This window comes from Podarcis cretensis (assembly GCF_951804945.1).
Source record: "Podarcis cretensis genome assembly, chromosome: 1".
Classification (NCBI taxonomy): Eukaryota; Metazoa; Chordata; class Lepidosauria; order Squamata; family Lacertidae; genus Podarcis; species Podarcis cretensis.
Window position 1 is genome coordinate 13,607,200 of NC_137170.1, and position 18,148 is coordinate 13,625,347.

An 18,148-nucleotide genomic window follows, 5' to 3' on the forward strand; every position below is an offset into this window, starting at 1 on the left:
TTATCTCTTCTTCCCTCCTCATCCCCTTTTCCTTTTGTGTTGTGTCTTCTAGAAAACAAACAAACACATCTACACAGATAAAAAGACAGGTGTAGCAGATCCTACCCCATTGGTAACAAATACTTAAAAACCCTTCAGACCGAGGATGTTCACTAACAATATGCATTTATAGGTGTACTTTGCCCTACTTTATCAGTTTTAGTGTATGCAAGTGAGCACATTCCTCTGCCTGAGAACGGCATTGCAGAATTACGAGAACTGCAGTTTTAGAATTATGGCTGTGTTTCAGTTTGTGACATGCTTCAGAAACTGCAGATTAGGTAGGTTCATCTTTAAAAGCGAGCCAGATCAAATCTCTACCTCATCCCTATTACAAATGTGTGCCATTTGGAAGTGAGAGAAAAAAGCGTTTTCTGGGTTTTAGGAGAATGAAGGCTTAGAAGTTTACATTGCCAAAATTCTCTGGATTGGCATCTCTCCAGACACCTTGGCGCTGGTTTACTCATTTGGATTTCTTTCCACAGGCTAGTTCTCATAGTGGCATAGTTAATTTAATTGGTGGTGTATGGAAATGTGTGTGTGTGTGTGTATCAATTTTAACAAACAAATTATCAATCAATATAACCATTTACATTCCCCCCTTTTTTCTCCCTCCCCCCCCCCTGCAAGGACTTCCCTTAGCTCCCCTCTCTGGTTTCTTTGCACATATTGTTCTCTGCATATTATAAAACTGTACATATCATTGCCTTATCTATCATGTATTCAACTAATAAATTTGTGGACATTTATTCAAAACCTGCCAAGGAGTCCAAATCATTTTGTTGTCTTTTTAGATGATTTATAAAAAGTTCCCATTCTTCCTTGAAGTCACGATTGTCCTTGTCACGCAGTTTATATGTCAACTTAGCCAATTCTGCACAGCTCATCTGTTTTTCTTGCCACTGTTCTTTCATTGGGATTTCCTCGTTCTTCCATCCTTTTGCTAACAAGACTCTTGGACTTCCGGTCTGCTGTGTATGGAAATGTTAAGCCACCATCACACCTGCTCCTCTGGACATTAGAATTCTTCCAGGCTCTAATAATCTTCCAGAGAGAGGGGTGTGTGTGTGTCTGGAATGCATCCCAAGGCTTCAACCAACTTACACTACAATCCTAACCATGTGCAAATGACCATGGTTAGCATGGCAACCTAGGTTTTAGGATCCAATCCATTTCCATACATAGAATCTGACAGCAGTTCCATATGTAGAATTGATATTACTTGAAAACATTCCTTTTTTAACATTTTAAAATTAGCTTTTCAATATTTTTCAAATTATTTTAAACAACCACCAGAACATATATCTCATAGCAGTTGACTTCCCACCCACCCTTCCATGCTGTTCTTTTCTTATCTTATAAAGCTGCTATATTGCTTATATTTTACCCATTATATATGCTAATTATAAATGCTTAAATGACCACTTCTCATCTGCTGCTATGCTTCAAATCCTGCATACGATTCAACATAACCATGATTCCCCCCCCCAATATTCTACAGAATATTTCCATTCATCAAATTTTCTCCCTCTCCATTGTGTTCTTTAATTCTCATGGTTAGTCTAGCCATCTCAGCTTTTCCATCATCTTCATAAGCCATTCTTGCCGCTGTCATTATGCACAGAAACAGATTAAACAATTCTTTTGGAAGCTCTGGTCCAGTTATATTGGTTTATGCCCCCTCCGCCTATCAGGAAGGGCACTGCAGTTTGAATTCCCTCCTCCGTCTCACAACACTGCTGCACCAAAAGGGGTGAGCAGACTTCTTGTCACAAGTCAGATGTCCCAGGAGAATGCTGGTGTAGCTCTGCATTGCCTGCACAGGCACCCTGGAGCATCACTCCAGGGTTTCAGACTGGAGCTATCCCCAGGGAAACCTGGCGATGGTGGGAACGGGAACCTGGGACCTTCTGCAGTTGCAAACCAGGCACTAAGGCAACCAGTGTTTGCATGAATACTCGGAGTTCCCCTGAGTCATTGCCTTTGAAAGGGTGACGAATCATCATAGCATTTCCCAGGGCATTTTTTTTTCATCAGGAAAAGCTGAAGTGAGACTCCAAAAAGGCGATGTTGCAGACTTCATCCGTAATGCAACGCATGATGAATTCTGTGGCTAACCAAACCTTTTGACATTAGATGGAGGTCACACAATCCACATTAACGGGTAAGAAATGTGAAGTTCTTGTGATGCTGCAAAACCCTTTTCTGTGGAAATTTGATCAACTTGGCTCTGCATTTTAAGAGCATAAGGAGAGGTGGATCAGATCAAAGGTCCTTCCAGTCCAGCATCGTTTTTCCGACAGCGGCTACTGAGAAGCTTCTGGGAATCTCATAAGCAGAAAATGAAGGCAGCACCTCATCTCTATTAGCTGTTATGGCCAATAGATCTGCCTTCCTTGGGAGCTGGTGTGGCCTAATGGCCAAGGCACTGAGCTATGAATCAAAAAGCCATTGGTTCAAATCACACCTCTGCTACAAATTCATTAGATCAGTGGGTGAGAAATCTTTCTCACAAGAACCACATTCTCTCCTCTCACAAGGAGCCACATGTCTGTGATGGGTGGGAGCAGAGGCAAAAGTGGACAGGACAAGCAAGTAATGTTACCTTTCTACCGTAAGCTGTTTTCTACGTGCATGGGAAGAACTTTCTGACAGTAGGAGGTGTTTGACAGTGGAACAGACTCAGGTGGTGGACTGTCCTTCCTTGGAGGTTTTTAAGCAGAGCTTGGATGGCCACCTGTCATGTTTGATCTGTGGGAATGTTCAGGGATGCAGGAGAGGATATATTGTCTGATAATACCCTTTCTAACTTGGGTTAGCAAGTTTACCATTTAGCAGAGTAACATTCTCAGAGTAAAGTCTCACAGAGTTCAATGAGTTTAGGTAAACAGGTATAGAATATCACCTTGAATTTTCCTTTGTATTTTCCATTGTATTTCATTCCAGAAAACAACCTGGGCTTTGTTTTTTTTAATTTAACTCTCCTCCCATGCCTCTGGTTACCAAGAGGGTGTGTGGACTCTGCAGTAATTTTGCACGCACTTGTTTATAATGTGTGTACATATTCTAAATCTCAGATTGGCGGAGCCATTTGAGTACAGGGTGTGTTGCCTCCTATCAGCCTTTTGCTGCTGCCTGCTCACAGAAAATATCAAAGATGAATTGTACTTCATTGTTCCCGTACAATGTACAGTGAGATTGTAAAGTGCTCCAGCTGCTGATTATGGACTGTGGGGAAAACTAACACGAAGCAGGAAAGGGCCACGGTCCACTGAGAGCCAGTGTGGCGCAGTGTTTGGTGTGTTGGATGAGGAGCTGGGAGACGGGTTTGAATTCCCACTCACCCATGAAGCTCACTGGCTGATCTTGGCCAGATGGTCTATTCGGACCCTTTGTATGCAAAAGTGTTCAGCTGCAGGACTCCCCACCTGCATTGTGAAATGGTACAGCCAGTGGTGGACCTACAATTGATGCTCAAACTGTGATAGGGGCCCCTTCACAACCAGCAACCAGGTCTGGGTCACCACTGCTATCTTCTTCGTTGAGGCTGTTTCATGACAGATCACCAAACCTTTACAACATCTGTGCTACTGACTCTCAAACTTTGGGATTATTGAAATATATTGTTGAAATTAATCAGTTTGAGTTGAACCACTCTACTAGACACCAATATTTTAAGCAATGTGGACTAAAGTTGATTCTGGGGACCCTCCAGGATTTGGGGTCCTGATAGTCCATTAGTTTCATGGGAGATCTGCCCCCTGGGTACACCCCAAACACAGTTTTTCCTACTTCAATGAGAGGTAGGCCTTTATCATTCAGAGTGGCCAAATGTCCTATTCCACAGAGGACAATCCTCTATTTCAAGCAATCCTTTGTTGGCAGGGCTGCCTGGTCTAAGACCAGTTTGAAGATACATAAGAAGAGAATTTGAAGTTGCCCATCAACAGCATCTAGACATCTTGCATTGCGGAGGGTTGGACAAGATGATTCTTGGGGTTTCCACCATTCTATGATTCCTTGAGACTGGGGCCCCATCTGTGTTGTATATTCAAAGAACTATCATGGTGCTTTAAAACAGTCATGACTCCCCCCCCCCCCCCCCGCACAAGGAACCCTGGGAAACGTAGTGTGTTAAACCTGGTGAAAATCATTATACAACCCCTATTCCTCTCATGGAGGTACAGTTTCCAGACTTCCTGGGGAAAGGGATCAATGGTTAAACCCATCTGGAAATTTTTGCTCCTTGAGGGGGATATGGGGTCTCCTAACAACTCTCAACACCTTTAAGAAAATACAGTTCCCATAATTCTTTGGGGGAAGCCATGACTTTTTAAAGTGGTATGATACTGCTTTATATGTATAGTGCAGATGGGATTTGAGCAGGCAAATCATTCTAGCTGAATGATCACTGATGTTCCCCAAAGCCTGCAGACAAGTAAATTACATGCACAGCAAACTGGAACGGGAGAAAAAAATAATCAGTGAGATTTTTGTATTTCTAGTAATGGAAGCTTGGGCATTTGTGAAGTCCCCTGAGCCACAATGGCTCACATGTAATCTAAACCAACCTTCCTCAACCTGGTGCCCTCCGGATGTTGCTGGACTGCAACTCCCATAATCTCTGACCCTTGGCTGCCCGGGACTGAGGAGAGTTGCTGTAGAACAACTGAGCCTGGATAGCTCAGTTGGTTAGTTGGTTGTATTGCAGAGGGTTGGACTACATCAGTGTTTCCCAGACTTGGTCTCCAGCTGGTTTCAGACTACAACTCCCATCATTCCTAGCTAGCAGGACCAGTGGTCAGGGGTGATGGGAATTGTAGTCCAAAACCGGCTGGAGACCCAAGTTTGGGAAACGCTGGACTAATTGATCCTTTCCAACTCTATGAAACTTTGGAGGTTTGATGCTGGAACGAGTCCATGGGCATAGCAATACTGGTTCAAAATCCTTGCTAATATGTAAGCCCTGAACAAGTGTATAGGGAAACTGTAGGGAGGAGGGTGTGTGGGTTAGGTCCCAGCATCAGCGGCGTAGCGTGGGTTGTCAGCACCCGGGGCAAGGCAAGTAATTTGTGCCCCTAACCCCTAACCTGCCGCCGCTGCCAGCTTCTTCTTGCTGCTGCCTGGGCTGGGGTATTTACGGTAAGGTAGCCACGGCGGCGGCGGGTCTGTGTCAGGTGATCTGAGGCGAGTTGCCGCTGGCGCTGCTGCCCAAACGACGATGCTTGCCCGGAGGAGGAGGAGGGCAGAGAGGCGAGGAAAATGCAACATGGCCCAGCAGCTGCAGCAGCAGCGGTGGCGGGGCTGTGAGGAGGGGCTGCCTGGCGCGCTCTCTGCGGCCCTGACGCGCGGGGACCGTGGCGAGCACTGAGAGCTGCTGCCTGCCGGACGCCTTCAGCCCGGACGCGCGCACAGCTCGTCGGTACCACGAGACATGGGGCTCTGCTACAGCCTGCGCCCGAGGCTCTTCAGCGACTCCGGAGGCAGCGAGCGCCCCCCCCCCCAGATGTTGTGCCCGGTGCGGCCGGCCCCCCCCCGCACCCTCCACACTACGCCACTGCCCAGCATAACCATTCTGTTTTACAAATCAGGTTTGTTCAAAAATAATACCATCAGCAGCGTTCTGTTATGCACTTCAGGCTTGAAGGCAGATCAAAAGGCAAAATCTTGGAGAGCCTTTGACTTGAAACACTTGGGACTTTGTTAATTAGTTTGCGTTTGGAGGAAGTTCGGAGTCTCTACACCACACTTGGCTCCGTGAATTGGGTTTTTCTAGTGCTCGTTGGATGACTCATGTTTTATGTCCTTTTCCTATAATATTATGGAGTGCTCATCAAGCCCAGGTTCCGTTTGAAGTGAAGAGCTGAGTAATCGTACAATAGCACTTCTGAAACGCAGATTTGTAGCATAATCCACTTGTAAATGTTCTTTGGCACAAAGGCCGGGAGGCTGGGAGCAAATGCTTCCTAGCTTGGAGATGCGAAGCTCTTGCCAAGATTTCATTTCCTGTAACAGAGAATCTAAAGGTGACAGACAGAGATTCAGATACAGCCTCCTTCGGGTTACCAGGGCTTCTTCCTATTTATGCGCCATCTGCATTCCCACAGGATTAAATAACATCTTCTGGGCATAATTAATAAACCTGTATTTTAAGAAGCTGATGCTACCAGTAGCCTAGAGCAGATCCCAGATGTCTGGGATCTATTTTATGAGGGGGTTTTTTGGGGGGAGGGGTGGTTTGCAAGCAGGTGAAGGCACACCAGCAGATGAAAAATGAGTACTCCATGTTCCTTGTGCTGGGATGGCCTGTATATACAAATACATTTCTACACCTGGAACAAGTTGCGAATATAGGATGTAATCAGTGCTTTATTTTTTTTTGGGGGGGGGGAGCTCTCCAGGCCTCTCTGCTGGTGCTTGGGACTGTTCCTGGGCCACCCCCCCTTTTTAGCCACACCCCCTCTTTCCAGGCCACACCCCTCACTGGTCTTGCATCACATCCTCTTTGACTGTTTTTGCCTGCCTGCAATATATCCTTGACCTCTGGTAATGCTTCTCCATCCCCTGTTCTGTCTCATTCACACGCCACTAACATTGCTTGAAAAGAAGTAAGTAAGTACTTACTTCAACTTACTTCAACGCGCCTGTGGAAACAACTCCGAGGCCATGAAAGAAGGAACGATAACAACAGGAAGATTTAAAGAAGGAACTATTGGAAACTGAAGGCAGTAGAGACATAAGATGTTTAGAGCCCCACCAAACTTGAAGCATGGGAAGCCCCAATAAAAATTTATACCGAATTTTTCCCTCTATAGGGCGCACCGGACCATAGGGCGCACCTAGTTTTTTTTTTGGGGGGGAAATAAAGAATTTTTTTTTATCCCCTCCCCGAGCCCCAAAGAGCAAAGAAGCCATGACAGCGAGCAGGATGGATCCTGCTAGCTATCTTGGCTTCGTTTTTAGCCTCGGGGCTGGGGCGGGGGAAGCCCGAGCTTCCCCAGCCCCCAGAACGGGTCCGGGAGCGGCGGCGAGGTTGCGCTCAACCTCGCCATCGCTCCGAAGGCTTGCGGATAGCTGCCTGAAGCCCGGGGTGCACAGCACCTCGCTCCCCGGGCTTCAGCCTGCAGGCAGCTATCCGCAAGCCTTCAGAGCCGGGCGGGAGTTCCCGCCGGGTTCCGCAGGCTTGCGGATAGCTTCCTGAAGCCTGGAGAGCGAGAGGGGTCGGTGCGCACCGATGCCTCTCACTCTCCAGGCTTCAGCGAAAGCCTGCATTCGCTCCATAGGACGCACACACATTTCCCCTTCATTTTGGGAGGGGAAAAAGTGCATCCTATAGAGCGAAAAATACGGTAATTTGGCAGAATATTTGGACTATATGATATGCATTTGTATAATTTGGAATACTTAATGTGATCTGATTGGATTGCTAAAATGGAAAATTTAATAAAAATTATTTTTTTAAAAAAACATTGCTTGAAAAGAGTAAATGAAACACACAGGTCCCATCAGTTTTTTTTTAAAAAAGTTATTTACAGTCGTACCTTGGATCCCGAACACCTTGCGAGTCAAACGTTTTGGCTCCCAAACGCCGCAAACCTGGAAGTGAGCTTCCTGCAGCCAATCAGAAGGCGTGCTTTGGTTTCCGAACATTTTGGAAGTCGAACAGGCTTCCGGAACGGATTCCGTTCGACTTCCGAGGTACCACTGTTCTTCCAGTTTTTATGCATATGCAAAGATGGCTTGGGAATCAAACCTACATGGTGGAGCTAGTTTCTTATGGTTGCCCCTGCAGGAGAGAGGAAGGGAGAGGGAGAGCAGGGAAGGAAGGAGAAGAGCTTGACATTAGTTTCAGCCTTGCCCTTTGCAGATTGGAGGCACGCGAGATTCCTTATACCCAATATCTCCAGTGTCAAGGGTGGGGGGGGGGATAGATTATACAGCAAGTGTGGCTTGTCATACAAACTACGCCCACAGAAATTCCCTGCTCTCTTTTTCCACCCATGCAGCCAAGATGTCCAGATTTCTTCTTTCTTGCCTGATGTGATTGCAGAAACACGGAATAAAACACCTGGCCTGCTATAGAATCACATGCCGGGAGGAGCCGCAGCTCAGCCTCTGCCTCCACAGCACCAAGAGCTTTGGTCAAACATTTGATGCGTGTTTGTGAATAAATGGTGCTGAAAACATGAACCTGAAGGCTGGGAATTCTCTTTTCAGAAAAGGTCCGTTGTCATTCAGATGACTGGGGGAGGCGGGTTAGTTTACAAGGAACATGCAATTCTGCTGTGTCTGCATAAAAAGAAAAGAAAGAAACTTCAGGTTGGATGCAGGATCAAATTGTGCCTCCATGGCATTTGTGCAGTGTCTCCTGCATAGAGGTTTTAAAGTGCACTCTTATACATACCTAATCAAAAGTATGCCCCAATGTGTTCGATGCAGCTTGCTCTCAGTTAAGTGCCACATTTCTACAACAATCATCATGAAAATTAATCAGTGTATTAATGTTCATTTCTCACAATTTACACATTTTTGTCTGCACTTCTGACCAATGTAGTACAACAACAACAGCAACAACAACTTTATCATTTATACTCCGCCCATCTGGCTGGGTTCCCCCAGCCACTCTGTACACATTCTCCCCACGGCATTTATTGGCCAGGTGGGTGTGACATGGCTGGGGGTTGGCGCGAAGGGGTCATCAATCCCCTACCCCCGAGCCAGATCACTGCAAGGGCCTGAATGCCCGGCTGCAATGCTGCCCACCGCGAAATGTGAGCGGTCTTTCCAAACTCTCCAGGCAGAGTCTGGGTGTCTGATATCCTCTCGTCTCCAAGACCCAGCCTGCTTTCACTTTCTCTATGCTTCTATCCTTTCTTACCAATCTCTCTTTCTGCCCAAACTGGAGTAGAGGCAATTGGCCCTGAACTCTATGCTGCCAGTCCTTTGTGTCCCTTTGTCCCTTTGCCAGCTTTTCCTAAATGAAGCCACCATTTGGTGTAAGCACAGCAGACAGGTCTCCTCTGTGAGTGGGTTTCAAACCGAATGTGTGGCTTCCAGGGAGGGGCAGGGGTGGGGGAAGGAAAGAGAAAGAGATGGATGTGTCAAAAGGTCTTCGGTGTTAGGCGGGAGCAGATGTAAACAACAGGCCTCTTCTGCATACAAGGCAAGTCTTTTAATGCGCTGGGCCCTCGGTTTGACAAAGGGCCGTCTCTGCTTGTCAGCTGGAGAGTGAACAAAAGGGCAGAAAGCTTGTGAATTATGCCTGTTCTGGAAAGAGAGAGAGAGACGTCATGTTTGATTGTAAACCAAAAGGGTGACGTCTGAGCAACTAAAATGAGATTATTAGCCTTCTCAAAAAAGGAAGCTGCTCTGTGCTCTGTTACTGAGGCTTTATTTACTATCCAAACATAAGAAATGGATGCAGTCTGACTCTGGAAAGTGACCGTGTGGCTCCATCATCGTAGACCACAGTTTGTGCTCTGCGGAGATTTATAATCGGGAGCATTCTCAGATGCTTTTCAAAGGTTATCATAGAACTATAGAATTGGAAGGGACCCAAGGATCATCTAGTCCAACCCTCTGCAATGCAGGAATATGCAGGTGGCCTGTAAGGGGATCGAACCCGCGAACTTGGTGTTAGCAGCACTGTGCTCTAGTCCGCTGAGTTAACGAGTCATCGTGGCCATTTCCTTGGAGAAGGGCCTAGTTCAGCGGGAGAGCATCTGCTTTGCATGCAGAAAGTCGCAGGTTCAACCCTCACCATCTCTAGGCAGGGCTGGGAAAGAGACCCTTGGAGAACTGCTGCCAGTCAGTGTAGACAGTATTGAGCTGAGTGGATCAATGATCTGACTCAGTATAAGGCAGTTTCCTATGTTCCTACAACACAAAAGGTGAGAGAGCCATAGCGTGTGTTAGTTACGTCAGGTGGATAATTCTGGCCCACACAATCGTAGGTGTTGACCTATCGGTGTTGACCTATAAAGCCTTACACGGCTCAGGACCTCAATACCTTAAGGATCGCCTCTCCCCATGTGAACTTACCCAGACCCTGCACTTGTCATCTGAGGCCCTTCTCTATGTCCCCCATCCCAGAGAGGTTCGGAGGGCGGCAACAAGGGAATGGGCCTTTTCTGTGATTGGCTCCACAACTACGGAATGCTCTCCTTAGAGAGGCTTGCCTGGCATGATCATTGCATGTCTTTAGGCACCAGGCAAAAACATTCCTTTTTACCCAGGCCTTTGGCCATTGAATAATCTACTGTATGGTCTGTGAAAGTGTGGGGGAGAGGACTACCATATTTTTCTGTGTATAAGATGATATTTCCCCCCAATTTTAAAAAAAGTTTTAAATTGGGGGGGTTGTCTTATGCACAGAATGTTGCAATTAAATATACAGTTGTACCTCAGGTTATAGACGTTTCAGGTTACAGACTCCGCTAACCCAGAAATAGTGGTACCTCGGGTTAAGAACTTTGCTTCAGGATGAGAACAGAAATTGTGCAGCGGCGGCGCAGGAGGCCCCATTAGCTAAAGTGGTACCTCAGGTTAAGAACAGTTTCAGGTTAAGAACGGACCTCCAGAACGAATTAAGTTCTTAACCCGAGGTACCACTGTATCTATCTGCCCAAATTTTTTTTGGTCATGGGGGTGGGGGAGAGAGAGAAAAAAGGGAAGTGAGAACAAAAGGTTTTAGTGAATAAACATGTAAGTTTATGTTGAAATGATGATCTCACGGCTTAGCTGGGATTAGGCAAGACTCGTGCAGTAAGTGCAGCAGCTGTTGGCACGGGTGCGAGAATCCTGTGACTCATGGCTTCCACCCAACTTGAGGGCAGTTTCCTTCACCCACGAGCTGACGAAAGAGAAGGGGCTGAAAAAACTACTGTTACTGTTACGAGAAGTTTTGTGAGGAGGACTTTATAAATTATTGTGAAAAGGACTAAGATAAACTTGGATTTATAGCAATAAGCATAGTAATAAAACACAAAACCAGAAAGGGTGGTGGTGACTAGTGGGGTTGGAGAAATGAAGTGTAGAAATAACAGACTGTGATAAATACGTGAAAGCTGCAACCTCAGTATGTAGCCTATGTACAGTGACCATTCTGAAACCAATGTGGATGACTGATAGCACAAACATATTGGCAGCAGAGAGCCAATTAACATCCTGCTGTGGGATAACCCTCCCATTATCTAGATTCAGGCCAGAGTTGATGAAATCAAACTTTTGCAATAAGTTGGGGCTCAACGGTTTCACGCTGGAATGTTCCTGACGTTGTTAGGCATGTGGGTTTATGCACATGGGCACTAGAGAGCAGGTCCATCTGCACTCCATGTTGCTTCTAGATGTCCCACAGAAGAAGATGTTTTCTGCAACTCACACCAACTCCAGTAACCAAGCTAACAACATTTTAACAAAGTATGCCAAAAGGCAACCCCCCCATTTATTTAGGTACAAATAGGGGTCTCATTTAGCAGGGATACAAGGACCAAAAGGCTGCTGTATGGCTGCAGTCCTATACATCAGTGTTTCTCAAATTTGGGTCCATGACTGCTGTTGGACTACAACTCCCATCATCCCTGACCACTGGCCCTGCTAGCTAGGGATGATGGGATTTGTAGCCCAACAACAGTTAGGGAACCAAGCTTGAGAAACACTGCTGTGCATGCTTACCTGGGTGTGATCCTCATCAAACTCAGCAGGGCTTGCTTCTTAGTAAATATACATAGCACTGGGTTGAAAGGTTTCTTTAAGCAGTTGACAGCCCTAAGGCTCCTGCAGATGACCTATTTATTGAGCATTCATCTTGATTTGCTTATACAAATCTTATGGGGAGCTTGTACTATAGCTGTGAACACACCATACATTTTAAACACCCTAAAAACCCTGGGAATGGTAGTTTAACCCCTCACAGAGTTACAATTGCTAGTACAGTGATACTTCTGGTTAAGAACTTAATCCGTTCTGGAGGTCCATTCTTAACCTGAAACTGTTCTTAACCTGAAGCACCACTTTAACTAAAGGGGCCTCCCGCCGCTGCACAATTTCTGTTCTCATCCTGAAGCAAAGTTCTTAACCTGAGGTACTATTTCTGGGTTAGCGGAGTCTGTAACCTGAAGCGTCTGTAACACGAGGTACCACTGTATGGTGTGCAAGCAACCCTACTCCAGCCTTTATTGAATGTTCATTGTGATTTGTTTGTGAGCATTCATTCATTCTGATCTGCTTATTATACATCTTCTATTGGAGAATGGTTAATCCCACACTTTTTAGTGCATTTCCCTTTCACTCTGAAAAACGTATCGTGTTTTTGACCATCTTTTTAGGTGGGTTTGTTGCACCTGAGTACAGTGGTACCTCGGGTTACAGACGCCTCAGGTTACAAACACTTCAGGTTACAGACTCCGCTAACCCAGAAATATTACCTCGGATTAAGAACTTTGCTTCAGGATGATAACAGAAATCGTGCAGTGGCGGCACAGCAGCAGCGGGAGGCCCCATTAGCTAAAGTGGTGCTTCAGGTTAAGAACAGTTTCAGGTTAAGAACAGAACTCCAGAACAAATTAATTTCTTAACCCGAGGTACCACTGTACTTTAATCCACTTTCACTGCGCAAGCCTACGTTTCCTGTATGCGACTGGATCCCTCCTGCAAAAGGCTTGAAAATCTGGAGGAGACCCTAGTTTGAAATTAAACCAAAGAGGGGGATAATAACCCCTGTAATGCAGCGAATTTTTCCGCAACCAGCTTGCCTACTGCTTTTCTAGTCCCCCACACCAAACAGGAACCATGACTCAACCATCCTCTCTGAGTCACCTTCATAGCCGGCCTGATCCTGGGGTGGTGCCATTGACGCATCTCTGTTTGCACCCGAATTCACAATCCCAGCTCTTGTTTCCAGCTCTCTTTGCTCTGTACTGGAATGTGCAATTTCCATGCCTTATCTCTTTGTCCCCGCCCATAAAGGATTTGTTTGCACCTGGGCTGGAGCCTCCAGACAAGCTGATAGGCCTGGGGTGCCCCTATTCAGAGCAAACTTAGATACAGGGCTGGAGGTTAGAGATCAGGAACTGTGCGGGTTTTTAGTTCAATAGCCGTTTGCAGACTCACAGGGCTGCTTCCAAGGCTGCAGAAGAGGTGTTGAGGGAGAGGGTGTTTAAAATGTTCTCGCTTTGCATTTTTCCAGTTCTACAGTGGTGCCTCGCAAGACAAAATTAATCCGTTCCGCGAGTCCCTTCGTCTAGCGGTTTTTTCGTCTTGCGAAGCAAGCCCATTGACGGCTTAGCGGATTAGCGCTATTAGCGGCTTTTAGCGGCTTATCGGATAAGCAGATAAGCGGCTTAGCGGCTTAGAAAAAGGGGGGGGGGGGAGGAAAAAAACCCCGCAGGAACTCGCAAGACATTTTCGTCTTGCGAAGCAAGCCCATAGGAAATTCGTTTTGCGAAGCACCTCCAGAATGGAAAATTTACTGCATGTAATGCCTTAAAGGAAAATATTATGAAAATGATTTACCGGTGGTACATGACCCCAGTCAAGCTTGCAAAAATATACCATTTGCCTAGTAATAAGTGTTGGAAATGTAATGAGACTGAAGGCACTTTCTACCACCTTTGGTGGACCTGCCCAAAGGTTAAAGCTTTCTGGGAAATGATCTATAATGAAATTAAGAAGGTCCTTAAGTGGACTTTTCCTAAGAAACCAGAGGCTTTCCTTTTGGGCATGGTGGGCCAAGTGGTGCCAAGGAAGGATAGGATTTTCTTTATGTATGCCACTACAGCAGCAAGAATTCTACTGGCAAAGTATTGGAAGACGCAAGAACTACCTACTCTGGAAGAATGGCAAACAAAGGTGATTGACTTTATGGGACTGGCCGAGATGACGGGCAGAATCCGGGACCAGGGGAAAGAGACAATGGAAGAGGACTGGAAGAAATTCAAAATATATCTTAAAAATAATTGCAAAATTGAGGAGTGCTAAGATGTCAGGGGGTAAGAAGTAAAGAATTGCAGCAGTAAATAAAAAAACTTAAGAAATTTTGTATGAAAGGGAATTAAGATAATGGACCTAAGGGTTGCTAAAGAATTATTAAACAAGGATGCAGGGATGGGGAGGTATGGGGAAGTCAAAGAAAGAAGGGAATGAACCGATGAGCTCGAAGTTGTATTGTTTTATATTGTTCTTTATTATTTGTGTGGAAAATTAATAAAAATTATTATAAAAAAAAGGAATAAAAGAAACATTGATTCATTCATAAAAAAAAAAAAAACAGAATGGAAAACCCTTTCGTCTAGCGGGTTTTCCGTCTTGCGAGGCATTCGTCTTGCGGGGCACCACTGTAAATCCCTCTCCCTGCCTCCCCCATAAGTTGCCGTTAGCTCAGTAAAGCAGAAGGGATGCTGAAGTTTTGCACAGCCTCTTTGACAAATCAGTGGGACTGAGGAGGATTGGTGCAAACCCCCTCTCCGGGTGCATTCAGTGTAATGTACTTTGGTCAATGATGTTTCTGCCCTTTTGCTGATGCATGAAGCATTGCCTGTACAAGGAATATGTCCAGCTGCTACTTGTGTCCCTGTTGTCAGAGACACAGCAGCCATGTCAGAGATTGGCGGGCCAGTGGGTTCAAGCTGGCAACCTTAAGGTCACCATTAATTTACTTCCAGAGGAGTCGCCGTGTTAGTCTTTTGCAGCATAAACACTCAAACATCTCGTGGCATCGGAAAGCACGGAAGCAGAAAGCAGGAGATCCAGCCTCCGGGCCTTAGTTTGCCTACCCATGATGTAAGTAATGGCCCCTGCCCATTAGCTTGCTCCCTAAAATATCACTGGTTTGTTCATTTGTATAGAGTGCCTACGTTCTGCAGCATGTACAAATTTATTAGGTCCATAAATTACCATATAGCATATATTCAACACAAAAAACAGTGACAATTTGTTGTTGACAAAGGACAGCTGGACATATAAAGGGCCCCATTACTTTCAGTAGCTTAGGGCCTCATCAAACCTAAATCCGGCCCTGGGTGAGGGGCTGCTGGCTTCTGCAGCCGGGGTGGTGGTGGTGACATAACTGGGCTCCTAAGCCCCACAGGGGAGCCGCAGAAGAAATGTAGTTGGTCAAGGGAGGCATAGACTCAAAAAGGTTGAAAACTTCTGCATTTAAGTCAAATGCAGCTAAAAAAAACATCTTTTTGCTCCGGAGCTGTGCTGAGGAGAGTGCACGGTGTTTGCCTGAAGATTAACAAGAAATCATCTGTGTAGAAGAAACAGCAGCATTTGCCATCTTACTTTCTGACTGAACTGCAAAATAGAATCATCCTTCAGGAAGGCATTTCTTGTTCTGCCCCAAGATGTCTTGCCTGAGGTTTCATAAGGACATAGTTTTCGTAATGAGATGCGAACCTGCGCACACATGCTCTGAGCGAAGATTCACAAAGCAAGCAGCTCAGCGAGGCCCGTCTCGTTCTGCTGCTCCAGTTATTCTTAGCTCGCGGGGTCACTGGAATCTAAAACTAAACAAAGAAGTTTAGTGTTCATTTCCTAGGGGAAACCACACGGAGATGACAGCCTCTCTTATCCTGCTTGAGGAAGTGATAGAGGAGCTCCAGCTACCAGGAATGATAAATTCACAGCAAGCAATTTTAGGCTGTTTCCCAGGACTCTCAACTGGTCTGCCTGTCTGGTTTGGGTAGGGATGGGGAGAAATTCAATTCAATTTGGCTGTAAAGGCAAAATGAACAAACTGAAAGCTGCCGTTCAAAATTTTCACTTTTCAGAATTCATTCTGCAATGCGATTCCCTAGCCGTGTAATATGTACAAAAACGACTATACCGGGGTGAAGCATACCTAAAAGTGCATATATTCATGTAAATAGCAACCGAAATGTGTGTATGCTGGGCAGAATTGCACACAAACCTGTGTATGTTGGGTTGAAATCGAAACGAATAAATTTAAGTCAGGGGAGGGTAGATTTGGGTTGACTATTAGGAGAAACCTTTTGGCAGTAGAATTTCTTCTTGCAGCTGATATTCTGTGAAACCCTTTATCCGTGAGGCCAGTGTCACTGTGTAAGAGTGAGACCTGCCTACCAAAACTGGCAAGAATCAGTTTAGGAGGAACGTAAGACTGACTGTTAGAGCGACAAACAACTCCAGATAAGGTGCAAGGAGGTCTCTGCATGCATGGAAAAAATCTGGGTTGAGTAAGTGCCTTCAAGGACTATGGCTGGATGAGAGATGGTGCAGTACAGTGGTACCTCGGGTTAAGTACTTAATTCATTCTGGAGGTCCGTTCTTAACCTGAAACTGTTCTTAACCTGAAGACCACTTTAGCTAATGGGGCATCCTGCTGCCGCCGCGCCGCCGGAGCACAATTTCTGTAATCCAAGGTACCACTGTACTGGGCTGACAGATGGTTGTACAGTGGTACCTCAGGTTACAGACGCTTCAGGTTACAGACTCCGCTAACCCATAAATAGTACCTCGGGTTAAGAACTTTGCTTCAGGATGAGAACAGAAATCGCACGGTGGCGGTGTGGCACCTGACATGGGCATGGTTTGGCTGAAATGGTTTTGTGGGCCAAACTGGGTCACCTGGTCGACCTCATTAGGCCCTCGGGCCAGAGTTTTGCCTCCACAGTATAATAAAGAAAAGCCAAGCTGATGGGCAGAAGCAAAGGAGGAATGCCTATGCAACTTTGCCTCACCTATGAAATTGCGTAGTTTGCCAGTTTTGCATAAATCACTGTCGCAGCCCAGCAAAAAGCTTGCTGAATGAATGTGAGACATCTGGGTTCAAATCCTATCATTATGAACGACACAAAAGCCTATCTCCCCCCCCCCCCATCTTTCCATTTCGCTTGTGAGATCTAGAAATTATTATATTAGCTGGCCAGCTATTACCATCACAGCTGGGTCTTAAAGATAGCACTTGGGAGGGAAAAAACTTCTGCACACTCAAAACGCTCTCTATAGATGACTCATTGCCAAAGTTGTGACTCTCCCATTGATGAGCACTGCCTTGATTCAAAAAAAGGGGACTTTTTCCTCCAGGCAAATACTTCGTCAGCCACCTGGGATCTCATCACAGGCTCTCAGCTGCTGCATCAGATACATCTGGGATCCAGGGTTTTCCGAATGAATTAATCCCCACTTACACAGTACAGATGGTAGCTGAGCTAGGCGCTTTCCCATCCCGCGGTGTAAATTAGAGGCCAATTTGCAACGCACAAGCCAGCAGTTTCACAGCTGCAGCTGGCAAGCCCTTTCCAGGATCAGAATCTGGCCTCTTGACACAAGGCAGCTGCCTGTTGCCATTTTCTGGTTCCGCCAACCAGATTTGGACATAATTGAATCATTCCGCAGAATAAAAAACGTTAATGGGGAACAGCTTTTGAATTTCCTTTCCTCGTTGGCAGATTCCCAGGGACACTATACACAAATACCAATGTTCCAGACACAACCTGTTTCTACTCCCATAAAAGATAGCATTTATTCTTTCTTTTTTAAATGGACTCCTACTTTGCGAGAGTTAGAACAATGTCATCCTTAAGAAAGGCTGGCCAGGGCCAGCCCAAGACATTTTGGCGACTGAGGCGAACCACAAAATGGCTCCCCTTCCCAGCCAGGGGTGATTGAAGATCTACATCAGGAACAAGGGAGGGAATAAACATTGTAAGGATGAAATGTGGAGGAGGAGAACCATGGGCACTGCTTTGAGCTCCATGGAAGAAAAGGTGGTACATAAATCGCTGCTGCCGCTTTGCCGTGCGTTTGTGGGGAGGGCTCTTCCCCCTGCTAGCCCATTCTCCATCTTGGGCTTGGGGACGGGCCCCAGACTCCACCTCAGCATATAAGGCTCCAAGGAGGCCCGGGACACTGCTGCTGCCGCTTTGCCGGTGAGTCTTGGGGAGGGCTCTTCCCCCTGCAAGCCCATTCTCCACCTTGGGCCTGGGGGCGGGCCCCAGACTCCACCTCAGCATATAAGGCTCCACGGAGGCCTCGGAACATCGCTGCTGCCACTCTGCCGTGCGTTTGTGGGGAGGGCTCTTCCCCCTACAGGCCCACTCTCCACCAGGCCAGGGGGCGGGGCCCACGCTCACCACCGCCGCAGCCT